The sequence below is a fragment of the Capsicum annuum genome, chromosome 12 (assembly GCF_002878395.1).
Source record: "Capsicum annuum cultivar UCD-10X-F1 chromosome 12, UCD10Xv1.1, whole genome shotgun sequence".
Taxonomy (NCBI): domain Eukaryota; kingdom Viridiplantae; phylum Streptophyta; class Magnoliopsida; order Solanales; family Solanaceae; genus Capsicum; species Capsicum annuum.
In genome coordinates this window covers 186,532,581-186,558,754 of record NC_061122.1, presented here as the reverse complement: position 1 = coordinate 186,558,754, position 26,174 = coordinate 186,532,581, and the positions used below count along the sequence as shown (strand labels likewise).

Genomic DNA, 26,174 nt, shown 5'->3' with positions numbered 1-26,174 from the left:
AATATATCATTGGTATTTATATTCAAATTTCTCATTTATATTTGTATATAAACAAGTATCATTTTATATGCGTATGGTTCAAGTTGTATAAACATGCGTCATTTGATACAAATGTAATATTTGTATTGTATAATTTAACATTAGTATTTGCATCAATAAAATGCAACTTGTATCAATAAATGTAAATACAAGTGTTCATAGAAAAAAAAAATAACAATTCTTTTTCTATTGTTTATAAATACAAATGATGTTGTCAACTACAAATTAAAATAAAAACAAATGAAATTACAAATACAAATACAATATGCGGTACTTACAAATACAAATATAAATAATATTTTAGAAAATACGAATGCATCGATGAAAATAGAATACAAATATAAATACAAACACAATAAAATCACAAAATACGAATACAATATGCAGTCAATCATAAAATACAAGTGCGAATTGTAATAAAATATAAATGATGGTGTGAATTAACAAATATAAATACAAGTGCGAATTATAAAATGGGAAATGGACATAAATGTCACCTCGCATTAAATATTTCCATTAATATAGCCATTGATTTGGCAATTCCAATAGATAGCCATTTAGGCTTTTCTTTATTAGATAGATTTAATAAAAGACCAGTCCAACAACTCGGATCCCCTAAATAAATGACCCACCCGTTGACTAAACCCATAAACCCAATTTAATTTAACCCATTCCTTTACACGGCCATTTAACTTTCATCGGGTAAAAAGAATTAGCTTCAATTTGCGGGTAGATTTAATCCATGTATCGCTTGTGCATCTGGCACTTAGTTAAAGTTATTTCCCTTGTTTGAATCTGGCATATTATTGTCATAAGAATACTTAGTTTGAAGACCAGTTATACTCGATTAATTATGTTGAATAAGTTGTGTTGGGATAAGTTATGATAGGATTAATTATGGTGAGATTATTTTTTTTTTTACGGTTATGCTTGCACAAATTTTCACAAAATTTTAGGTGAAGTTAACAAATTCACAAATAACGAATTACTATATATGCTTGCACAAATTTTCTCTGTAAAAGGTGTATTTGTGTGGTATATATACTGTATCAACGTGGTATAAAAGTGTATCAATCTAGTATAAAAATGCATCAATGCGATATCAAAGTGTATCAATGTAATATAAAAGTGTATCAATATGGTATAAAAGAGTATCAATTGGGTATAGGGACTGCATGTACTTGCACAGAATTTTCTTTTCAATTGGGTATAGGGACTGCATGTACTTGCACAGAATTTTCTTTCTCTTTTTTAAAAAGTGTATCAATATAATATAAAAGTGTATCAATGTGGTATAAAAGTATATCAATTGAGTATAAAGACTGCATGTGCCCAATTGGGTCAAATGACTAAAAAAGGGAATTAAATTGGATCGACTGGCTAAGGTTGTCCACCTTTTCAATTATGGGCCATTTTTTTTAAAAAGGTCAGCCCATGTCCTTTCCCCTTATAAAATACAAATATAAATGTGAACCACAAATACAAATACAAATACAAGCACGAATTTTAAAATACAAATATAATTGTATCAACGGATACAAAAATAAAATGATGATAGTGAATGCAAATATGATAAACAATAGTGGTATTTACGTTATCATTCATGACTTGTGTTCGAGTAGTCATATTTCTCGAAAATATAAAAAATATAAAATAGAACAAACGAGAAAGAAAATAAATACAAAAAAAAGGTCAAAACCAAAAAAAAAAAAAAAGAGAAATAGAAGTTAGAGATAGAAGAAAAAAACGAAAAGAAAGAAATGAAAAAAAGAAAAATAGAAAAAAAGAAAAAAAAGGGAATAAAAAAAAAAAAAAAAAAAAAGAAATATAAAAAATGAAAAAGAAAAAAAAAAGAAATGGTAGTCTTTGACGCGACTAAATAGGTAGTGTATTATATTTTTTTATGAATACAGACTATTGATTGCGGTTATAAATGGTAATATTATAGAGTGAGACTATAAAAAATAAGTTGTGTCGGTGAATCTCAAAAATAGATCCAAATTGGGGTTACTTTCAAATTTTAGCCCCAAATAAAAAGGTTTTCCTAAAATAACTTTTACCTATTAACTAATATTTTTTTGGACGAAATTGTCCTTGATCAATGGAGGAAATTACATAAATGATCCTCATAATGGATAACAACTCCATATTTATATCTTTAACTTTTATTTTTTTTTCCCTTTTTAATTTTACTTTGATTTTTATTTTTCTTCTCTTTTTTTTTTTTTAGTTTTTCTCAACCCTTATTTTTTTCTTTACACCTTTCAACGTCTACTTTTATTAAAAATATATATATTTTTATTTTTTCTTTATAAAATTTTCTTGACCTTTATTTTTATTTAGTTTTTATCAACCTTTATTTTTTTCCTATTCTCTCTCAACTTCTGTATTTTCTTTTATTTTTATTTTTTTAATATTTTTCTTCATTTTCTTCTTTTTCTGTAATTTTTATAATTTTTGTTATTTTCTTTGATTTCTTTCATTCAAGTTATATCTCATAAGCAAGAGTTGACACTATCACGTTATAAAGGCAAGACTTATGACTTCAAACAACAAGCTACGTTTCATCGACAAGAGTTGATACTACTACATTATGTTTTCATTTATGAGATGTACTACAACTATTACCTTAGAGGCAAGACTTAGCTCAATGACTTGCAAACAACAAATTATGCTCCACGAGCAAGAGTTAACTTTACCACGTTATATTTTCATTTATGAGATATTCTACAACTATTTTCTTAGAGGCATAACTTAATTAGCTCAAGGACTTTCAAACTACAAATTATGCCCCACGGAAAAAAGTTGACTCTACCACGTTATGTCTTCATTTATGAGATGTTCTACAACTCTTGCCTTAGAAATAAGACTTAGCTCAAATACTTTCAAACTACAAATTATGCCCCAAGGGCAAGAGTTGACACTACCACATTGTGTCTTTACTTATGAGATGTTCTACAACTCTTGCCTTAGAGGCAAGACTTAGCTCAAAGACTTTCAAACTATAAATTATGCCCCATGGGCAAGAGTTGATACTACCATGTTATGTCTTCATTTATAAGATGTCCTATAACTCTTGTCTTAGAGGCAAGACTTAGCTCAAAGACTTTCAAACTATAAATTATGCCCCACGGGCAAGAGTTGACACTACCACATTATGTATTCATTTATGAGATGTTCTACAACTCTTGCACTCAAAGCCTTTCAAACTACAAATTATGCCCTACGGGCAAGAGTTGACACTACCACGTTATGACTTCATTTATGAGAGGTTCTACAACTCTTACCTTAGAGGCAAGACTTAACTCAAAGACTTTCAAACTACAAATTATACCCCACGGGCAAGAGTTAACTTTATACCACGTTATGTTTTTATTTATGAGATGCTCTACAACTATTGCCTTAGAGGCATAACTTAATTATCTCAAGGACTTTCAAACTACAAATTATGCCCCACGGACAAGAGCTGACTCTACCACGTTATGTTTTTATTTATGAAATATTTTACAACTCTTGCCTTAGAGGCAAGACTTAGCTCAAGGACTTTCAAACAATAAATTTTGCCCCACGGGCAAGAGTTGACACTACCACATTATGTCTTCATTTATGAGATGTTCTACAACTCTTACCTTAGAGGCAAGACTTAGCTCAAAAACTTTCAAACTACAAATTATGCCCCACGGACAAGAGTTGATTCTACCATGTTATGTCTTCATTTATGAGATGTTCTACAACACTTGCCTTAGAGGCAAGACTTAGCTTAAAGACTTTCAAACTACAAATTATGCCCCACGGGCAAGAGTTGACACTACCACGTTATGTATTCATCTATGAGATGTTATACAACTCTTGCACTCAAAGACTTTCAAACTACAAATTATGCCCTACGGGCAAGAGGTGACACTACCACGTTATGTCTTCATTTATGAAAGGTTTTGCAACTCTTGCCTTAGAGGTAAGACTTAACTCAAAGATTTTCAAACTATAAATTACGCCCCACGAACAAGAGTTGACACTAACACGTTATGTCTTCATTTATGAGATGTTCTACAACTCTTGTCTTAGATGCAAGACTTAGCTCAAGGACTTTCAAACTACAAATTATGCCCTACGGGCAAGAGTTGATACTACCACGTTATGTCTTCATTTATGGGATGTTCTACAACTCTTGCCTTAGAGGCAAAACTTGGCTCAAGGACTTTCAAACTATAAATTATGCCCCACGGGCAAGAGTTGACACTACCACATTATATCTTTATTTATGAGATATTTTACAACTCTCGCCTTAGAGAATTGACTTATCTCAAGTATTTTAAAAGAACTTCGTAACAACAATTTATGTCCTTAAATTTGTTTTAATGTCAAAAAAAGAAGATCCTTTAGCGGATTATCCATTTTTTTTATTTATTAGCAAAATATAATAGAAATTGAGAAAAAAGAAAAAAGTGATCAAACAAAATAGAGAAATAAAAAAAGATTGAGAAAAAAAAAGGAAAGAAAAAAAATAAAGATCAAGAAAAAAGCAAAGAATTAAAAAAATGAGAAAAATAAAAATAAAGTGAGAAAAATGAGGGGGGTGGGGGAAAACGATCAAACAAAATAGAGAAATAAAAAAAAGAGTGAAAAAAGGCAAGAAAAAAAATAAAGATTAAGAAAAAAGAGAAGAATTTAAAAAATTTGAGAAAATAAAAAATGAGAGGAAAAAATAAAAATAAAAATAAAGTTTGAGAAAAACGAGGAAAAATAAAAAGAAAACTGATAAAAATAAAAAATAAAAGAAAAATAAAGGTTAAAGACAAATGAATTAAAAAAAAAAAAAGGAAATAGATCAGCTTGAGAAAAGTAAAAAAGAGAAAAAAAAATAAAAAGTGAAAATAGTAAAAAATAAAATAATAAAATTAAAGGAAAAAATAAAAAGTGAAAATAATAAAAAATAAAATTTGAGAGACAAATAAATATGAAAAGTTTAAAAAATATATTTGAGGTGTAAAGTGGCAAACTGGTACTTGTACTATACTTACAAAGTAAGAAAAATGACATTTCTTATTGGGATCAAATATCTAAATTCTCTCATATTTGAATCTATGTCATGCAATTTCTTGTTTTGTGCCAAACTGGAACTTCCCCATTTTTATATACTAACGTATAATTATACATAAAATCGCTATCTTTTTTCATTTTGATAAAAAATAATGCCTTTTACTTGGACATTTGGCTAAAGAATGAATAATTTGCCAAATATGTCACTGAGTCGCCCCCACAAACAAATTTAGATTCCACACATTGTTGCAACTTCCAGAGATGGGCAAGTAGAGACAAGTGGGTACATCAGATTCTTTGCTATATGGATTATGCTTACATCCAAAATGGTATTAGAGCCAGCTCATTTTGTATGAGAGCCAGTTCATTTTGTATGTACACTCAAAAATCCAACCTATAATGTTCTACACTCGCTGTTGGTGGAAGGCTTAAAATCCCATAGGAGGCATGTCCAAAAATTTCCTTAAAGAATGATTATGTGCATCAGTAAAGTGAATTGTAGGTACGACATGTAGCAAAAATGGACGTGATGCATATATCAGAAGTGAAGGGAGAAGAGTAACGTTCAAGAGCCTGCTCTGCCCTAAATATCCAGCGAGAGTTATAGTTACATCAGCAATCACCCGAGCGATTGCACCAGCTTCTGTGGATTAGAGACCCCCGTTGTAGGTTCCGCGAGAAAGCCTAGATGACATTACTCGAGAAAGGAGAGATAAGTTTACACCTGGAGTCATCAGCCAAATCGTAGAGATTTAGAATATACAGTGAAATAAAACGTACAAAATTTCTCAATTACACCTTCACGATGTTGTTAAATGTCAAAGGGGACTTCTGTTAGATAACCGAGAAATTCCCGAGGATCAGTGATGCCTGGTTCAGAACTTTAGTGAAAGATGGGTTCTCTCCTCTACCCTTTTCTGCTTATAAGATAGGCTTTTGTCTACGGCAAGAGAGGCATTAACAAATACACCAGCTATAAATATCTCGTCTCAGTATTGTATTCACTAATCTAAAATGTGCGTCTGTAAACCGTTTTTCTTATATCAACAACTTCCTTGGGTTGTGAAGTAATGTATGGCTAATCTTGTGACTCATTTGGTGGAAAGAACTGTACATTTGTGCTTTAACTCATTTATGCACTGCACCAGTTAAAAGGCAGGAACTAAAAATCAAAAATATTAACCGAACTGAGAACACAGTATGTTCACGACATCGCTCCAATTGGGGTTAGCTAGAGGTTAGGATGCAATATATCTATCTTATCACCACAGAAAATGTGTTATAAATGGATGTGATGCCGGCCACTGCAGCAATTATAAGCTCCAAATTTGTAGAGGACAAGTTCAAGCCTAGTAATCAATAATTTCAACCATACATTAGGTTCACTTCCACCAGGTTTTCTAGAGGTTCTGTTCAACTACACTATTCTTTTTTATCATCAAGATAGATTCTATTGAGAATCAAGAACCAACTATGTTTCTCAAGGAGAAATAATGGGAAAATAGAGATCACACCTTCTAATACTTCAGCAGATACAAACATTAGGAGGCCTGAACAGACATATTGTGTTACTGAATATGGGATGATAACTTGAAAGCTCAGGAGAATGCCGCCAAGACAAACCATGATTTCAGATGCCAGCAAAATTTGCCTGCAGAGGGGATAAACTTATAATCATATTCCGATGGCAAATATTCAATATGAAGCATACATTCCGAAGACAAACATTCAACATGATGGAGCATCGTGAATTTTCACAGGCTTGACTTGCTCTCTCTAGTAAGATTTCCCCCCTTTTATCTAGTTAGATGCACTCTTACCGCCTGGTGAAGAACTTGGTCACAATTTTTATAGCTAGGAATAACAAGATGCGACATTTTAAAATTCTATAATAAGATTAATGTTCTAGGTTGTTAGAATATGAGTAGGAATAGGAATAGCATATAAAATCTTGTAGTGTCCTATTAGGAAAAGGATTGGAATGTATTGTTTATAAATAGGGCCTCAATATAATAATGTAGTTACAACAATTCAATAATATTTTTATCGTATATTTCTCACATGGTATCAGAGCTTCCACGATCTTGGTAAAGAATCAAAGAGTTTCCACTGCCGGCGGGCGGCTATAATCCATATATGTCGCCCGTTAGCACCATGCATCTGTCCGATGATTACTTTTTCATATCTATTTTTTCTTAGCACCGTGCTTCTTTTCGGTGACTATTTTCTCATATCTGATTTGTGTAGCACCGTGCATCTTTCCAGACTACTTTGTCATATCTGAGTTGCATAGCACCATGCATCTTTCTGGTGACTCCTCAGATCTAATTTATGTAGTTCTGTACGTCTTTCCGATGACTCCTCAGATCTAATTTCTGTGGGTTCGTGCCATCATTCCGACCCTACCCATATAATTTCTCTTTTTCAGTAGGGTCGTGCCATCATTCCGACCCTGCCCAGATAATTTCTTTTTCAGTAGGATCGTGCCGTCATTTCGACCATACCCATATAATTTCTGTTTCTCAATAGGGTCGTGCCATCATTCCGACCCTATCCATATTTCTTTCTCAGTAAGGTCGTGTCATCATTCCGACCTTACCCATATACTTTTTTTTCCTCAAATTGTAGTCACTTTTCATCAATCAAATCTAATAATCCGGCATGTGAGCATGTTTCGGCTAAGTTTCCGGTGACTTTCATGTTCAAGATCTACTCATCTCTTGATTTCGAGATGACCCGTATATTTTGTACCATTTTTCGACAATTTTTCAGAGACACATCGACTTTACGGCAATATTTACTACTTTTCGGATCATTTTTTTTAGTTTGTTTCGTTTCAATTGAGGTCTCCCAGACGTCCAAAGCAGTCCTTCTCAGTTTTTTTGCAGATATCTTCACCAAGTCCCTCATCGATTCTCATATTAGTTACATCCATAACAAGCTTGGTACATATGTCTTCTATGCACCAACTTGAGGTGGAGCGTTAGAATATGAGTAGGAATAGGAATAGCATATAAAATCCTACTTGGAAAAGAATTGTAATGTAGTATCCTATTAGGAAAAGGATTAGAATGTAGTGTCTATAAATACGGCCTCAATGTAATAATGTAGTTACAACAATTCAATAATATTTTTCTCTTATATTTCTCACATGATATCAAAGTCAGGTTAAAATCAGGTGTTCATCTTGGCAGATTCAGTTCTAGTCGCAACCTATTTGACAATAATGAAGATTTTAGTTTGAGAAATTTTATCAGAGTGTTACTCTGTGCAGAGGCAAGAATTAACGGAGGAAATTTTGGAGATGGAGATTGAACTTATTGAAGACTACATGAAGAAGGTGGAGTAAGTTTATTTTATCAGAAATTCAGGCCAAGGGAAAGAATTGTTGGTGTTTGTCCCGACTTTCTTACCATAATTGGGTTTTCCTTTAGGTACCATAATTGGGTTTTCCTTTTGAGAAAAGGAAAACATATTCTCCATATTTGGCTAATCCTTATTCTTGTAGGAAAAGGCTATAAACTCTATAAATAGAGACTCCTTTCTTCTAGTTTTGTAGCATCCACAATGTAGTCCTAGGAGTTTGAGAGTTTCGTTTGGGGGAGACTTTGTGAGACACAAGTATTGCGGGATCACTTGTGTGAGCCTTTTTTATTCTGAGTGAATTGTGTGAGGTTGTCTCTCTTGATAGTTTGTACTCACTTTTATATATTTGGATTGCTTATCTCCTTTTGTGGATGTAGGTCGATTGACCGAACTACGTTAAATTATTGTGTCTCTTTTGGTGAATTTCTCGTTTATCTTCTTATGTGGCGTCTTTCGAGGTTTGTTTTGCTATCTTCCACATGACATCTAATTTTTTCGGTCCTAACAAGTGGTATCAGAGTCGATGGTTCAATGGTTCAAACCTACGTTTCAAAGATCCAGTGGTTTGGTGAAACGAGGTTGAAGACAAGGTCAAAGTGGTTCTAATCAATTTGATGATAATGAAGATTTTTTGTCCAACTACATATGGAGAAGAAGTTTTAAGCATATTTCAACATTCTTGTTGCTGCATCTTTAAAAATATAAATAAAATATATATTTTTAACCCACTTTTAACCACAAAGCTGGGGGTCTATCGGAAACAACCTCTCTACTCCTTCGGGGGTAGAGGTATGGACTGCGTACATTTTACCCTCCCCAGACCCCACTATGTGGGAATATACTGAGTTTGTTGTTGTTGTTGTTGTTTTAATCACAATATTTTAAATCTTATTTTTAACCATGGCAAGCAGTAGTGATGCAGATTATGTAAAGAACGAAGCTCATGCACGTGAAGAAGAAGATCAAGATTGTTTTGCCGAAAATTCAGGCCAAGGGGAGATTTGTTAGGATTTGCCCTAAATTTTCTACTTCGCTTGATTTTCTACCATAAGTAGAATTACTTTTCTTTTTGGAAAAAGATTTCATTATTGGAAAAGAATTCTTTTTCTATTAGGTTTCTTCAGTCTTAAAGGAAGGGTTTTGTAGTTCTACAAATAGAAAATCACTCTTCTCAAGTCATAACACATTAACATCCACAATGTAGTCTTTAAAGAGTCTTGTTTAGGAGGAGATTTCTCTCTAATAGTTTCTTATATTTTTTTATATTAAGTTTTTATATGTCGGTCAATTGGCCAAATCATATAATAATATGTTTTTCTTTTGTCATTTAAATTATCGTTCGATGGTTTGCAAACTATTAACTTCCGCATGACGTCCTCTCAATTTTGGAACCGCAAGACAATAACATGTGTAAGCATTCCAGCAAGAAATTTAATGTAACAGCAAACATGAAGGCTGAAAATACAAAAAATGTTACAGTTGAGTAATTCAGTTAATAAATTAAATACTATTCTAACAACATCGAATTGCAAGCAAAGCACATCTACTGTATCTTCTGAAACAGTCTCCATCAGTTAGCATTGGCGAAGAAGTTACATATAGCCAAATAGTATAGTCATGTTTATAGCATGTCCTCCAGAAAAAAAGATTCAAATATGTTCTTGTTTCAAGATAAGTTACCTGTCCTCAAAGATGTTACTTATGTAGCTCCCAACAACAACATTTACTGGAAGAACTGTGAGGCCCAGACATGCAAGAAAAATTGCGACAGTGCTCATTGACCAGCTAAAGTAATATTTCGTGACAACACTAGATTCTAAAAGTAAAACCTCCATGGCATATTTCAGCATAAAATAAATTAATAACTGAAACTGCATCAAGTTCACATTAATGGTCATCAGTTAGTGTAATTTTTAATAACACAATCAAATGACAGATAACATAATTGTGATGTCGGGCAGCAAGTAAAAAGTGGTCCATCCTTTTTTCCCCCTTTCTTGATGGTGTTGAGAGAATGCTGGCATTACACAACTGGACTTTCAAACCCTATGTTGCTCGAACTCGCCAAAAATTTTGCCACACCTGTGCCAGATTCTCCGAACACACTATTTTTTGAAGTGTCCAACCCGCACCTGTTGATATTACTCCCTCCGTCCCAAATTTCCTAATTTTACTTGTCGTTTTTTATTAATCAATCATGTTTTACCCTTTGAATTAATTACTTTTTCTTCAAATTAAAATGTGAACATCATTTGATAGAGGTACTATGGTAAACTAAGCATGTTATTAATTGTTTTTCTTAATCAATGTGTCATCTCAATTTGGGACGAATAATTTGGGACAGAGGGAGTATTAATAGTCCGAGCAACATAGCTCAAACCAATGCACTTCTAGATTCGTAACACAAAGTTATCTGTTCACTAACTTGTATCCTATATCACCCTCCAAAATTAACGTGTTGTTCAAGAATGAGAGTCTGTTATCAGTATGTGCTTCTCCACTTAACGTGATTATAATAATAATAGAGGATGTGGCTCTTAAAAACTGATAGGTAAAGAGAAAATTACAAAATTAGATGAAAGTTCACAACGAACCATTTCCAAAGTGGTAGGACTTTTCTCATTTGATTAGTATCTGTAGACTGCCAATTCCCAACAAGTAGCTTGTTAATCAGGATTTCAACCAAGAAAAGTTTATGTTGCTAAATTATGTTATTGGCGCGTAACTCCAACTCCCTGTAATTGTGCATATTCAGTGTATTGTTACTGCACGTACTTTATTTGTGCAGATATTGTGTTGCTAGTTAGTTACCTCAAGCTAATAGGCAGGATTACACGTTTGTTATTTAGAGTTCACTAGGAATACTCCTCCTGTAATATGGGAGTTATTGTTAATCTTTGCTTGTATTTAAAGTGCCTCTGCCCATCGTAAATAAGATGAAGCTTTCATACTCTACGCACTTTTATATGGTATCAGGAGCCTCAATATACTCCAAAGAGTAAGATTTTTTTCCTCCCACCCACCCACAACAAATGGCAGACACTCCTCGAGTTGTTAATGCTGACAACAACGTCGGCCGATGGTTCTTCAATTTAACCTTGCATCCCAATTGCCCATTAAATTACATGGCAGCCACAATTTTGCAACGTGGAAGGCGCAATTTTCCATGCTTATGCATGGCCATGATCTCTATGGTCATCTTGATGGGTCTACACCTTCCCCATCTCACGCTATCACAATTGGCACCGTCCCTAGTGCCAATTCTGCGTTTGCCCTTTGATTTCGACAAGACCAACTCATTCAAAACGCACTTATGGCATCTGTTGATCCAACAATGCCACAACCGTTCCAGCAGCTACCTCAGCAAAGACAGCCTGGGATGCATTGTAAAACGCCTACACGAACAAGTCCCAAACCAGAATTTTTAGTCTGCGTGATCGACTTATGCGTCTGATCAAAGACTCCCAGCCAGTCACCGAATATTTGCAAACTATTTGATCTATTTCTAATGAACTCTCTATTGTTGGTGCCCCAGTTTCCGACTCTGAACTTATTGTCAAGACCCTAAATGGTCTGGGTTCAGGGTTTCGTGAGATTTCTACTGCAATCCGTGCTCGTGACTTCACTATTACTTATGAAGATCTTTACGAAAAACTTCTGGATCATGAGACATTAAGAGTCAAAAAAAGTTACCAATCAGATTACTGCTGCTGCTGCTACCTCGAATAAGTCTGATATTTCGAACTACCGCACCAATCGTAGCCCCAACAATAACAATGGCAACAACCAATAGTGTCAGTCCAACAATCGGTTTACTTCACCCAATCAAAGGTGATCTTTGACCACTAACAACTCTTCTCATGGTGTTCGTTGTCAGTTATGCAACAAACCGGGTCATGTTGCAAGTGTTTGTCAATCAAAATTTCACAATCACTTTGAGGCGAAGGCTAATTTTGTTTCAGGATTACACGCATCAGAAAATCTTTGGATTCTCGATTCCAGAGCGTCTCATCACATCACTGCCGAACCTCAAAACTTGCAGGCATACAATGGGATGGAGCAGGTGTCCATGGGTGATGGCAAGTAAATCACAATAATTCACACTGGCTCAATTAAATGCATCAAATAAATCTTTCAAACTCTCTAACACTCTATGTGCTCCTAGCATTAAACACAATTTACTCTCCGTCTCTAAATTTTGTCAAGATAGTCTAACCTCTATTGAATTCTTTCCCTTTCATTTTTTTGTGAAGGACTTGAAAACGCGGACTCCGTTGGAGCATGGTCAGAATAAGGACGGTCTCTATGAGTGGCCAAACTTACCCTCCATGTCTTCTTCTCAAGTGCATTTGACCTCCACCAGCACATCCATTACTACCTGGCATCGTCGGTTGGGTCATCTAAGTTGCTCGAACTTGGGTGCGGGTATCCGAGACCGGTACGGATCCGAGAGTCGGATTCATCAAAATATAAATTTTAAGATTCAGGAGTGCGAATCTGAGTGTGTATACGGGTGCGGGAATTCAGCTAAAAAAATTAGATATTATAACTATAGAGTTATAAAGATATTCTAAAAATACTTTATTAAACAAATACAAGAAAACATCCCAACTTAAGACATCAATTCAAAACTAACAAAACAAAAGAAATGTTCACTACCAAGTTACTTAAGTTAACTACTCTTTCGCAGCTTCTTCAACTTCTTCCAAATCTTCAAATTCTCAAAAACCGCTCCTTCTAATTGAGTTTCATCAATTGATAGCTCGGTTAAATTATTAACTGTATCCTCGACTTCAAATTGATCTCCACCTAAATTAGTTAAAAAGAATGTATACATTAAAAAGTTTTTACACAAAGAAAGAAAAAATTATCATTCAAAATAAATAATTGAGGAACTAATAAAGAAAATGTAGACATACCTACATCCCAATACTTGCTTGGCCATTTATATATTTCTCTTCCTTGCTAGATAGCAACCGTAGATTATAATGTACAACACTAAATCTTCGGCTCTTGAAATTGCTAACTTATTTCTCTTGAGGTTGTCAATCATAGAATATGTTCTCCAATTTCTTTCACAACAGGAGGAAAAAGCCGATTGAGTAAGCAACTTGAAAGCTAATTATTGCAAAAAGGGAGTCGGGAACCATGATTTCCCCACCAAGAAAGAGGATCTTCATACTTCATAGCATCAATCACATGAGGCTTACCAAAATAAGCACTCATGCTACAAAATTTTCCATACTCCAATGCAGTGGCGGACCCAGGTTTTCAATGTTGTGGGTGCTCAAAAAAATTTATAAAAATAGTATAGCTGTGGGGATTCAAAATTGGAACGTTGGACATGAGAGTCACATTCTCAAGCCACTGCACTCAACCATATGTTTGTTCACCGGGTGCTTTTTAATAAATTATACCATTTATTCTGTGTTTCTTATATAATTATACCTAATCTACATCAAGTTTAGTGGGTGCCAGAGCAATCCAAAATTACACGTGGGTCCGCCCCTGCTCCAATGAGACTTATTTTATTTGATTAGAATCAAAGTACCTTTGAAAGCACTTTATTCTATTCGATGCAATTTCTAAATCTTCATTAGGAGCTACCCGTTGAATTCCATTCTCTCCTTGAAGCCATGATTCATGATAGTATTTGGGAACCAAAGAACGTGTCATACAATGTAAAGGGGTGTTGCTTTTGTTTCACCTAGCCACAAGAACACCATGAATGGAATCAAAAAAGGTTGATTGGCCAGAAATGAGATCTTCCCCCTCATGCTCAAAGATTATATTTTTAACCTTCTCAATCATTGAGTCCCACATATCATAAATGAGATGTAATTTCGAACCATCTAAATTGGCATCTCTAAGCATATCTACAATAGGTTCCGTAAACTTCAAAACGTAGTCAATACTATCCCACTTCTCATCATTCATTATAAAGGATTTTATTTCACGAGCTTTGGCTTCAATTCCCTTATCCCCTTATAATTCTTCCATTCATCATCCATGACCATCTTCTCTAAAGAAGATTTCACTCTGCAAATACGAGTCGTCATAATAACATATGAGGCAAATCTTGTTTCACCAACTTTCAATAAACACAAATCTGAATGTTTTTGAAAAATCGCATGTGTCATGTCATGATTCACAACAAATTTTTTCAAATTATTCACTTCACTAAATAACTCTGAGATCTATTGGCAATTAGCAAAGTGAGATGATTTGTCAGACGGTTGGCACATACTTTTCAAAGCTAGATTCAAACAATGAACAACACAAGGAGTCCAAAATATACGAAGATATTTTTCCTCCATATTACCGACAAGTTTTATATTACTTGCGTTATTTGTAATAACTTTGAACAACATTATTTGAACCTACTTTCTCTATTGCTTCAATAAACAAATTAGCAATATATTCTTCATCCTTCGTGCACCCACTAGAATTTATTGAATTTAAAAACATTGGACCCCCACTAGATACCAATAAATTGATCAAAGCTCGTCTCTTAGTGTCAGACATCCTTCCGAACAAATTGACAACCCTTTTTTTCATGTATCTTTAATTGGTTGCAACTTCCTATTAATGTGAGCCTTTTCTTGATCCAAAAGAGTTGTTCTCAACCTATTATATGATGGGGGAATATAACCGGGGATGAAATTCTCAGCTAAAAAGTTTGAATATTTTTTAAAGTATGAAAAATTGGCAAAATTGAACGATAAACCAGATGCATAGAACATTCTAGCTGCTAATTTGTCGACAGTATCCAGATGCATAGAACATTCTAGCTGCTAATTTGTCGACAGTATTCCTCTCATGGATGATGAAAGATTTTCCAATAGCCCCCTTTCTGAACTCTTTCTTTTTTTATATTGAAGTAAATCAGTGTCCTCCTGAAGAGATACATGATCAGCATTTTTTTCTTGAATCAACTTGAACTGAAGATTTTTTCTTTTCAGCTTGGTCATGCTTCATCTTCAAAATTCTCAATGTATCACCTTGAACTTCGCTACATATTTGAACTCCATGACACGATAATCTTAAGAGAGGTACTTTTAACTGTATTATATGATCCAATAACTTGTTTATTACAATAGTTACATGACCATGTTCTATTTCCACCACCATTGGGAGCAGTTGAAATTACTTTCACATGATTCCATAATGGTTTGTCATCAAAATCCACTCTTGTACTTTTTGTTGGTCTCATAGGACCCTTTCCCTTTTGACTACCCGATGCAGATGATGTCATATTATTTGGTAAAGAATAATCAAATTTTTTAAGTTAAATTTTTTTTTGACAGATGTTCTATTTATAATGTTATTGATGAACATAATTCTACACTTTTCCCAATTTTAAACCAATTTATTTTTCCTTGACCCATAGGGATTCAAATTTATTTTTTTAGTTACTTTACTATTTTTAGTTACTTTTTTCATTGATTTTACTTTTCAATTAGGAATAGTATTCGTATTGAAATTTTTTTCCAAAATTATAACTCACGTTTATTTACCAAAAAATGAAAAATAAGTATAATTCAGAATTTAAACTAATGCTGTCAAAGTAAGTAGAGACCCCAAGTAAGTATACTGACTATGCTGACCGACATAGTGCTGTCAAAGTATACACGTGTTTTTACTTCTCATTAAAAAATATATCTGTTGTTAATATTAATATATGTTATTAATAACACAAACAAATAAAACCCGTAACCTTGACCAAAAAAAAAATCGTCACTGTGTCCAACGCCGCCGCCGACTGAGGTGGGAGATATTGGCGCATACATCCTATCTTGGAAGATATCTCATGATTGATCTTCCATATCTCAGTATCTCATAGTGATTCAGTTTCTATTTAGGAGAAGATCACAATTCTTTATTAGTTGATTCTTTTCTTATTTAGTTTGTGTTCTCTTGTATATATACACATACATATCAACGAAATCAATGGAAGCTTTCATACTCTACTCACCTTTATATCGTATCAGAAGCCTCAGTATACTCTAACGAGTAATATTTTTTTTTCTCTCCCACCCACCCTCCACAAATGGCAGACACTCCTCGAGTTGTTAATGCTGACAACAACATCAGCCCGATGGTTGTTCAATTTAACCCTGCATCCCAACTGCCCATTAAATTACTTGGCAGCCACAATTTTGCAACGTGAAAGGCGCGATTTTCCATGCTTATGCATGGTCATGATTTCTATGGTCATCTTGATGGGTCTACACCTTCCCCATCTCGCACTATCACAACTGGCAAAGTCCCTAGTGCCAATCATGCATTTACTCTTCAGTTTCGACAAAATGCACTTATGGCATCTGTTGATCCAACAATTTCCACAACTGTTGCAGAGGCTACCTCAGCAAAGACAGACTAGGATGCACTGCACATCACCTATGCCAACAAGTCCCAAACTAGAATTTTCAGTCTGCATGATTGACTTATGCGTCTGACCAAAGACTCCCAGCCAGTCACCGAATATTTGCAAACTATTCGATCTATTTCTGATGAACTCTCTACTGGTGCTGCTCCGGTCTCCAACTCTGAACTTATTGTCAAGATCCTCAGTGGTTTGGGTCCAAAGTTTCGTGAGATTTTTGCTGCAATCCGTGCTCGTGACTCCACTATTACTTATGAAGAACTTTACGAAAAGCTTCTGGATCATGAGTTTTTCCTTCGATCATGTGCAAATATTGTGTTGCTAGTTAGTTACCTGCAGCTCATAGGATCAGGATTACACGTTTGTTATTTAGAGTCCACTAGGAATACTCCTTATGTAATATAGGAGTTATTGTAAATCTATGCTTGTATTTAAAGTGCCTTTGCACATCGTAAATAAGATGAAGCTTTCATACTTTACGCACTTTTATATATGTAAGGTATTGATTCTGGAATGCCCAGAGCACCATGATTATCCTTTAGGCTGTATTATAGGGTGCCATGATAATCTAAAAGTCTCAGGTCCTCTCTGCAATCCTTTTCCTTCTTTAGCACCCTGCTTTATCTCCCCTAAGACGAAATATTTAAACTATGAGCACTATTAAGGAGCACCGAATCAGTGGTTTGACTCCCGGCAGACAACCATTCAACAGTGAAAGTAACTAATTTCACTGGACAACTTTTTCACCCATAAAACAAAAAAAAAAAAAAAAAACATTACTCTTGCATGAACCTTGGAAACAGAAAGGTACCCCACATACCTTCACAGAAGGAGTAAACAATCTATATGCTTCTACTATGGAGTTGCCTGGACGACGAGACTCTTCAGGAGCTTCTTCACTTCCATCACATTCTTGGTCACCTTCAATGTCTTGTTCATCACCCACTGATTTTAATAACAATGATTGCACAACACCTTTTTCAAAGGCATCATTTTCTGCTGGTATAAAAATATTTAATATCAAAAGCATTTAAAGAGAACTACTGTTTTACCACTCTGTAGACAATTGCATTCCAGAAATTCCAAATAATATGTTGAAATTTGCTTTCAGTTGCTCAAGTAACTTTTTTGCATAATAAGTTGCTTAGGTTTGGGATGATCAAATTTTTTGAATTTTAAATTTCTATTAGGTTGTTTTACAGTTTTAGTTTCTTGAGATATTTTAGCGTTCTGATTTTTTGTTATGTTGATTTGCTACCAATTATGTTTTCAAGTTGACTATTTAAAACCCTCATATGCTTATAATAAATAATTAAGATACATTTTCAATCAACACTTTCAACCTTTTTGCCGCACCATTCTTAAAAAACTAACAAATGGTATCAGAGTCTTTCATTGATCTTAATGGACTTGTGAGCTCATTGAAGAAGTACTTTCAACCATACCTATTATAAACCCACTTTTAATGCTTATTTATAACACAGGAAATTATCAACCAATACTAATTTAACCAACTTTTAAACCTAAGTTTCAACCATAACAAACAGAGTGTTAGTCAGTTAAGAACTCACATCTAAAAGTTAAAAGCTGGCGGAAATGAGAATGTTGCATTGAATGTGTGGACTTACTAGGGTAGACAGGGTTAGGAATGAGACTATTCGGGCGAAGGTGGGAGTGGCCTCAGTGGAGGACAAGATGCGGAAAGTGAGATTGAAATGGTTTGGGCATGTGATGAGGAAGGGCACGGATGTCCCAGTTTAGAGGTGTGAGAGGTTAGCTTTGGATGGGTTCGGCGGGGTAAAGGTAGGCCGAAGAAATACTGGAGGGACGTGATTAGAAAGAACATGGAGCAGTTACAACTTACTAAGGACATGACCCTAGATAGGAAAGTTTGGAGAACTCGAATTAGGTAGTAGGGTAGTGCGTTAGATGGGTTGAGGGAGGTGGGGGCTTGCAGTGTACTAGTGTATCGTAATACTCTGTGGGTGGCTTTTTTTGTTATTTCATCTTGTTTCATGTTTTATTACGATCTTATTTACTGTTATGTGTCTTGAGTCGGGGGTCTATCGGAAACAACCTCTCTACTTCTTCGGAGGTAGTGGTATGGACTGCATACATTTTAACCTCCCCAGACCCCACTAGGTGGGAATTTACTAGGTATGTTGTTGTTGTTGTTCACAACGGTGTGCCCTAATTAGTGGGTAGTTGTTGTCGTCATAAGTAGGAAAATCAATCTTTGTATACGTTGGTATTGTTGAATGGGAATTACCACTTGTTGGATGATTCTAATCGGCCAACTAAATGAGCAATGTATTGCCTTTAATAACGAGAACTGCTGATCTGACAAACGTCAAGGCGCTACTCGACTCCGGTATGTGGATTGTTGGTTTTGTGGAGCCAATTTCCAAGCTAGACAATTTCTTGGATGACTTGGGAATTCTTTCGCTGACGCGTTGTTCCATTGCTGCAATTTTTTTAGTCCATTAAGGTTTCTATAATCGCACATTCTTCTTGGAATCTGCAATTGATCTTGTCGCTCATTTTATTAGGCTCTCATACCAAATTGTTAGGTTCTTTGATGAAGATCGATTCGCAGGCCGATATGTAAAGTCAACTCGTTAAAGGAAGGCTGAAACCTTAAAGTTTAATAAAAGAGAGAAATCCACTCTCTTCAGCTCGTTAAAGGGACACTAAGAGTTCAATACAAGAAAACTCCGATCTTTGGCTTTTTGTTGAAATACGACTTATTGATTTATTCTTCAAAAACTCTTTTAAATAGGAGTCATAAGTCTAATCCTTATGAAAGTAGGAAACATAAAACCCTAATCTAGAAAGTCTAATCCTTATGAAAGAAGGAAACGTAAAACCCTATTCTATACTAATAACAATAGCTAAAGTAAATCCTATTCTAGAATAATGAATAAAAACTGCAAATAATGTAATTAATTTCTTATTTAATATAATTAAATTGTTAGGTTCTTTGGGAAGACCGATTAAGAGGGCGATATGTAAATTCAGCTTATTAAAGGGAGGCTGAAATCTTAGAATTTAATGAAAGAGGGAAATCCAGTCTCTTCAGCTTGTTAAAGGGACATTAAGAGTTCAATAAAAGAGAGAACTTCGATCTTTTGCTTTTGTTGAAATACGACTTATTGATTTACTCTTCAAAAACCCTTTTAAATAGGAGTCATAAGTCTAATCCTTATGAAAGTAGGAAACATGAAATCATAGTCAATACTAACAAACATGAAATCCTATTTTATACTAACAACGATAGCTAAAGTAAATCCTATTCTAGACTAATAAATAAACTGCTAATAATATGATTAATTGCTTATTTTTTTTGGCTTCACGCATCCACAACAAACACTCCTTGCAAATCCAAGCATAAAAAGGCAGCCTAGTGCACTGAAGCTCCCACTATGTGCAGGGTCCAAGGAAAGGCCCGACCACAAGGATCTATTGCACACAATCTTACCTTGCCTTTCTGGTTAACATGAAACCCTATTCTATACTAATAACGATAGCTAAAGTAAATCCTATTCTAGAATAATAAATAAACTGCTAATAATATGATTAATTTCTTATTTTTGTTGTCTTCACGCATCCACAACAAACACTCCTTACAAATCCAACCATAAAAAGGCAGCTTAGTGCACTGAAGCTTCCGCTATGTGCAGGGTCCGAGAAAAGGCCCAACCACAAGGGTCTACTGGAGAAAACCGTACCTTGCTTTTCTGGCACAGACTGTTTCCAATCCATATTAAAGCATCTTAAAAAAAAAAAAAAATTTAGGCAAGACAAGGTCATTGAGCGTGTTTTCTGAGCACCAAACCAAAAGAAGAGAAAGATCAATATTAAAAAAATATGCAAGTTCAAAAATAATTAAAAGCAGCACCAACTGTCAAAGAAGAAATTGAGGAGCAATTTTTTAAAACTTACCGTAGTCAAAGCAAAGGAAAAGTGTTGAAATTTGCTTTCAATTACTGCAACAATTTTTTAGCATCATAAGTTGCTTAGGTTTAGAATGAATCTACATTTTTTAATTTTAAATTTCTATTAGGTTGCTTTAGTTTAATGAGATATTTTAAGCCTTTTTGAATTTTTATTATGCAGATTTTCTGCAAATTATATTTTCTTGACTATTTGAAGCTCTCATATGCTTTAATAAAATCATTGAGAGACATTTCCATCTTTAAAAAACTAAAATAATTAACTAGATAGCTCAAAATGAGGAGTGAAAATACAAGTTTATTTTTATTAAAAATGGAAATTTGTAGATAATTTCATTTGAGTGTCGGAATATCAGGGAGGAAGGTCTCATTTTTATTATATCATGGAGTTTACTGTGAGCACATTGAACTCTTCCAATATTAATAATTTCTTTTTATAAGGTAAAAAGATTATTAGTAATAGTACAAAGTTCCAATAGAGATGGCAACCAAACTTATGTGACCGGAGATTCCATGAAGTAGATCCTAATGGATAATCACAAATGGATATTAACACAGAAGCACTAAAAAAGAGTGCTTGACTGCTACAAATTGAGAGGATGAGTTACAAGTCTAAATCAATACACAATCCTGGAGGTCTGTTCAAAGCAATATAGGTAGATACAAAACTTACTGGGTTAAATTCAGGTTCATTTGGATTGAATAGTTAATTTGGACATGAATTTCATCAAATTTAAGTCCAAGGTTCATTTCATCTTGAGTTTCAAACTCATGCCACGTGTCAAGTGACATCGCAATCCCAGTCAAATTCAAAACTACCAAGATGATGTCACGTGTTCAAATGATAAGACAATCGCAGTCAAATTCAAAAAGCAATCAAAAGCTATCAAATGTCCAAAATAACATGGCTTGGCCAATCACAAACAACCTTGTCGCATAGTATTTGTGATAAGTTTGGTGACTTACATAACTCAATTAGAATGAGTCAAGAGAGTTCATTTACACTTGGACTGCCTAAAGCTACATATAGAACTTAACTTTCTGAGGACATCCATCAAGCATCAGCATCGACATTTCTGTTGTCCGAGATCACTCGAAACAACAAACTGTTGTCCAACATTCTTGGAAATAAAATACATTTCTAGGAGGTTCAAATCATCCTGCAATTAGAAAAATACACTACTGATGGCCCTCCAATCAAAGAGAAGTTTATTAGAGAAAAATCAAGAGAACATCAAAATTGTACTCATAAGCTATGTTGCTCGGGCTCCTCAAAAATATCAACGGGTGCATGTCGAATGCTCAAAAGGGAGTATATTTTTGGAGAATCCAACACAAATGTGGCATTGAAAGTGAAGAGTTTGCGTAACTTAGCTTATAAGATCCAAGTATAAATAAAAGCTCTTGCCTCATTCTGATTGGTTCATATAATCATCAAGCATATCACAAATCCTATGACATATCACAAATGCTATGTGACATGGTCATTTGTGAATGACCAGACCAGACATGTCATTTTGAACAGAAGATAACTTTTGATAACTACTTGAATTTGACTAGGATTGCCACATCATTAGAACACGTGGCATCATCGTAGTCTTGAATTTGACTAGTATGCCATGTCACTTGATTGTCAAATTCAAGAAGCAATTGTCAAGTGTCCAAATGACATGTCTTGGTCAATCACAAGCAACCTTATCACATAACATTTGCGACAAGTTTATGCATGTCATGTCACTTGATCGTCAAATTCAAGAAACAATTGTCAAATGTCCAAAATGATAGTCCTTGGTCGATCACAAGCAACCTTATCACATAACTTTTGTGACAAGTTTGGTGATTTACATGAACCAATCAAAATGAATCAAGAGAGTTCATTTACACTTAGACTGCCCAAAAAATATGTAGAGGTGGTTACATAACTTTCTAAGGACATCCTGCTGTAGAGAATAGCAGAAGAAAGGTGTAATTGTGGATACCTTCTACTAGCCCAAGATCGTTAACTAAGATCGAAAAATTCAACTAAGAAGAGGAAGCTATAAAAGAGAAGTTTTGTTATGGAAGAAAACTTCTTGAATTGGATTGTTTTGGAGTTGGTTACAAATGCCTAATGTCATCCCTATTTATACTTGTGTAGGGATGATTCTAGATACTAAAAATCTAGAGTATTCTATCCTCTTCCACAAATATCTAACACGCTAGAATATCTAGATCTTTCCTAAATACAAATATCAAATAGACTACATTTTCTAGATTTCTCTACCTAGAATTACCTAGAATATCTAGATATTTCTTCAAAATGATTATCCTAGAAATTACACAAGATATTCTTTTAACTTTACTAGAAAAACTATGTTACAAAAAATCAACTTTAAATATTTTCACTTCCCCTTAAAGTGATTTTTTGAAAGTTATCCCAAACTTGTAGCGGAAGAACTCAAACGAAGCTTTGAATCGCGTCTTACTGAAAATCTTAGCAATTTTTGCATGACTCCTCTTGCCTCTTCAAATGATAATGATTTTTCGTTAATGATCGGCCCTGCAAAGAAACAAGAATATGTATTAACAAAATTTTCATCTTTGTGGCGGACTGACTTGACAATAGTCATCGTTGGCCTTTGCGAGCCATATGAATCACCTCTTTGCCAAGTTTCATGTCGTTGAGTTTCTCAACTCCCCCTTTCTCTTAGCTCCTCGACAACTATATTATTCGCAGAAACACCTATGATAGGAAAGTTAGGAACTCCAAGATCTAATTTTTGAGTTATCTCTCCTTCCAATGCAACTCTATGATATGAGGAAATTTCATCAGTATCAACTACTTCATTTAAGTAGGCGATGATCTAACCATCAATTTCCCATGAAGCCCCAGCACCATAATAAGATCCACCACTAGATTCTCTATTTAGTTCTTCAATCATACTATGTCTCTTTTCATCTGAAATTAAGACTTCTCTTTCAACTTCGGCATTCATTGAATCGTTAGCTTCTTCATCACCTTCTAATATTTGCTTTGAGCCAATGATTGAACTTAATATGATAGATGATTGATTAGAGACTTCAACTTCTACTATATCTCCCTTAATAATTTCTCTGATAAAGTCATCACTGGCATATTGAGCTTTAGACACTATTTGCTCATAATCTACTTCAATATCCTCCACGTTCAGACTTTTATTGTCATTGTTAGGATCCGTTTCTTTGATTTCCTTGATAGCAGCAATCACGTCACCAGTCTGAATGTCTTCAGTATCATCTTGCTTCTTATCGGTGCCTTCTTGCTCCACATGATATGTTGTATTATATCCGATCCAATCTATTTCCAAATTTATGAAAGCCAAGACATCTATTGCTCGACTTTCAGCTGCGAAGCATTTTTCCCAGCCTTCTTCTGCTTCAACAACTTTTTTAGTTTGAGCTATGTTGCTCTCCGTGGCTCGGCAATATCTTCTTATGTGTCCTGCTTTGCCACATCAATAACATTTGAGAGGCTTCGTACTATAATTGTTAAAAGTCTCTTTCTACATTTCACGCGAGCTTGAACCACTTGAGGATCGAGAGTGAGACATATCTCTTGTTTCTTCTTTAACGTGCCTCTTGTCAGCTACAAAAGCATTCCCTTCCCTTTCTTTGACAAAGTTACCAGCCAATTGTTTGGCTAGTAACTCCTTTGATGACAACAAATTCTCAAATTCCTCCAAGGATGGTTGTTGAGCCCATCCCTAAATTGATGTCAAAGGGAATATATTCTGATTTCAGACTAGGAATGACAATTCTTCTCATTCGTGCTTCAGAAATAGCCTCATCCAAATTCAATAAGAAAATCTCAAAACACAAGCTCTTCATCTTTAAAAAGTACTCGGCAATAAAAAGATAACTTTGAGTGGTGTTCGCCAATTCATTCTCCAATATTTGTAGCCGGGCTTCATTATTCTTATTGAATACCTAGTCGAGGGCCCTCCAAATTTCATATGTTGATTTACACCTTATAATATGATCAAATAAAACGAAGATAGACCTCTTCAAAATGAGCTCTACCTTCGCATTAATTTGCTTCAACTTCTTGTATGCACTACTCTTCTCCGGTCCGTCATTCGAAGGACTTATGTTAATCCCGTTAACAACATCCCACAAATCCTCGCCCACAAGGTATGAACTGGTTTAAACACTCTATTCCCAGTCCATTAATGTGACCGCTTAAATCCATTCGCACAAACCAGTTGAATCAACCACAAACACTATCTTAAAATAAACACAAGTCAATTTACGACTTTGGCTCTGATACCATGTAAAGAATAGCAGAAAAAAGGTGTAACTGAGGAGACCTTCTGCTAGCCCAAGATCGTTAACTAAGATCGAAAGATTCAACGAAATAAGAGGAAGCTATAAAAGAGAAGCTTTGTTATGGAAGAAGACTTTTTGAATTGGATTGGTTTTAGGTTGGTTCCAGATGCCTAATGTCATTCCCTATATATACTTATGTAGGGATGATTCTAGATACTACAAATCAATATTCTATCCTCTACCTAGAATTACCTAGAATATCTAGATATTTCTTCAAGATGATTATCCTAGAAATTACACAAGATATTCTAGAAACTTAACTAGAAAAACTATGTTATCCAAAAAATCAACTTTAAATATTCTTCACACCAGCAAGCATCAATATCAACTACATAGTTCTTTAAATCTAAGATGCTCGGACTCTTCACTTTCGATTCTGCATTTGTGTCAATATGACATGGTGTGGGTCTATACCCGATCTAGTCAACCAATTTTTGGTATTTTCTAGTCAACCAATTTTTGGTATTTTTAACAAAATTGACTAAGAAATTCCGAACAAATTCAATCATTTTGGTAATCAAAACAAAAGCTAAGATGAAATTGAAGATATTGGAATACCTTGTATATTGGAATTTCTGTGTCACTCCTTGATCTCCTTTTGATCAATCTTTCTCCTCAATTTTTCTACATATTATCTCATAATTTAGGTTTTATAACTTTATTTTTTGATATTTGAATTATTTTTAGCCAAATTTTCGCACCCATATCTATACCTAGATCTGTGTCCCCGAATCTTAAAAAATAAATAATGAAGGATCCGGCCTTTACATCTGCACTCGTCTCGAAAAACCACACTCAAGTTCGAGCAACTTAGCTTTAAATGAGCGGTCAACAGAGTTTTACCGGGAGAAAAACTCGAAACAAAAAAGTTTGGTCCGACATTTTTGGAGATAAAACACATTTCTTGAAGGTTCAAATCATCATGCAATTTGAGAAATACACTATTGAAAGTGCTCCAATCACAAAGAAGTTTAGGAGAGAAAAATCAAGAGAATATCAGAATTTTACTCATAAGATTCAAGTGTATATGAAATCTCTTGCCTCAT

At 34.5% G+C, this 26,174-nt stretch overlaps 1 pseudogene; it reads right to left on the bottom strand.

Annotated features, from left to right (window-relative positions):
• Positions 1-5,255: 5,255 nt before the first annotated feature.
• Positions 5,256-26,174, bottom strand: part of LOC107850512 — a 32,128-nt pseudogene continuing 11,209 nt past the window's right edge.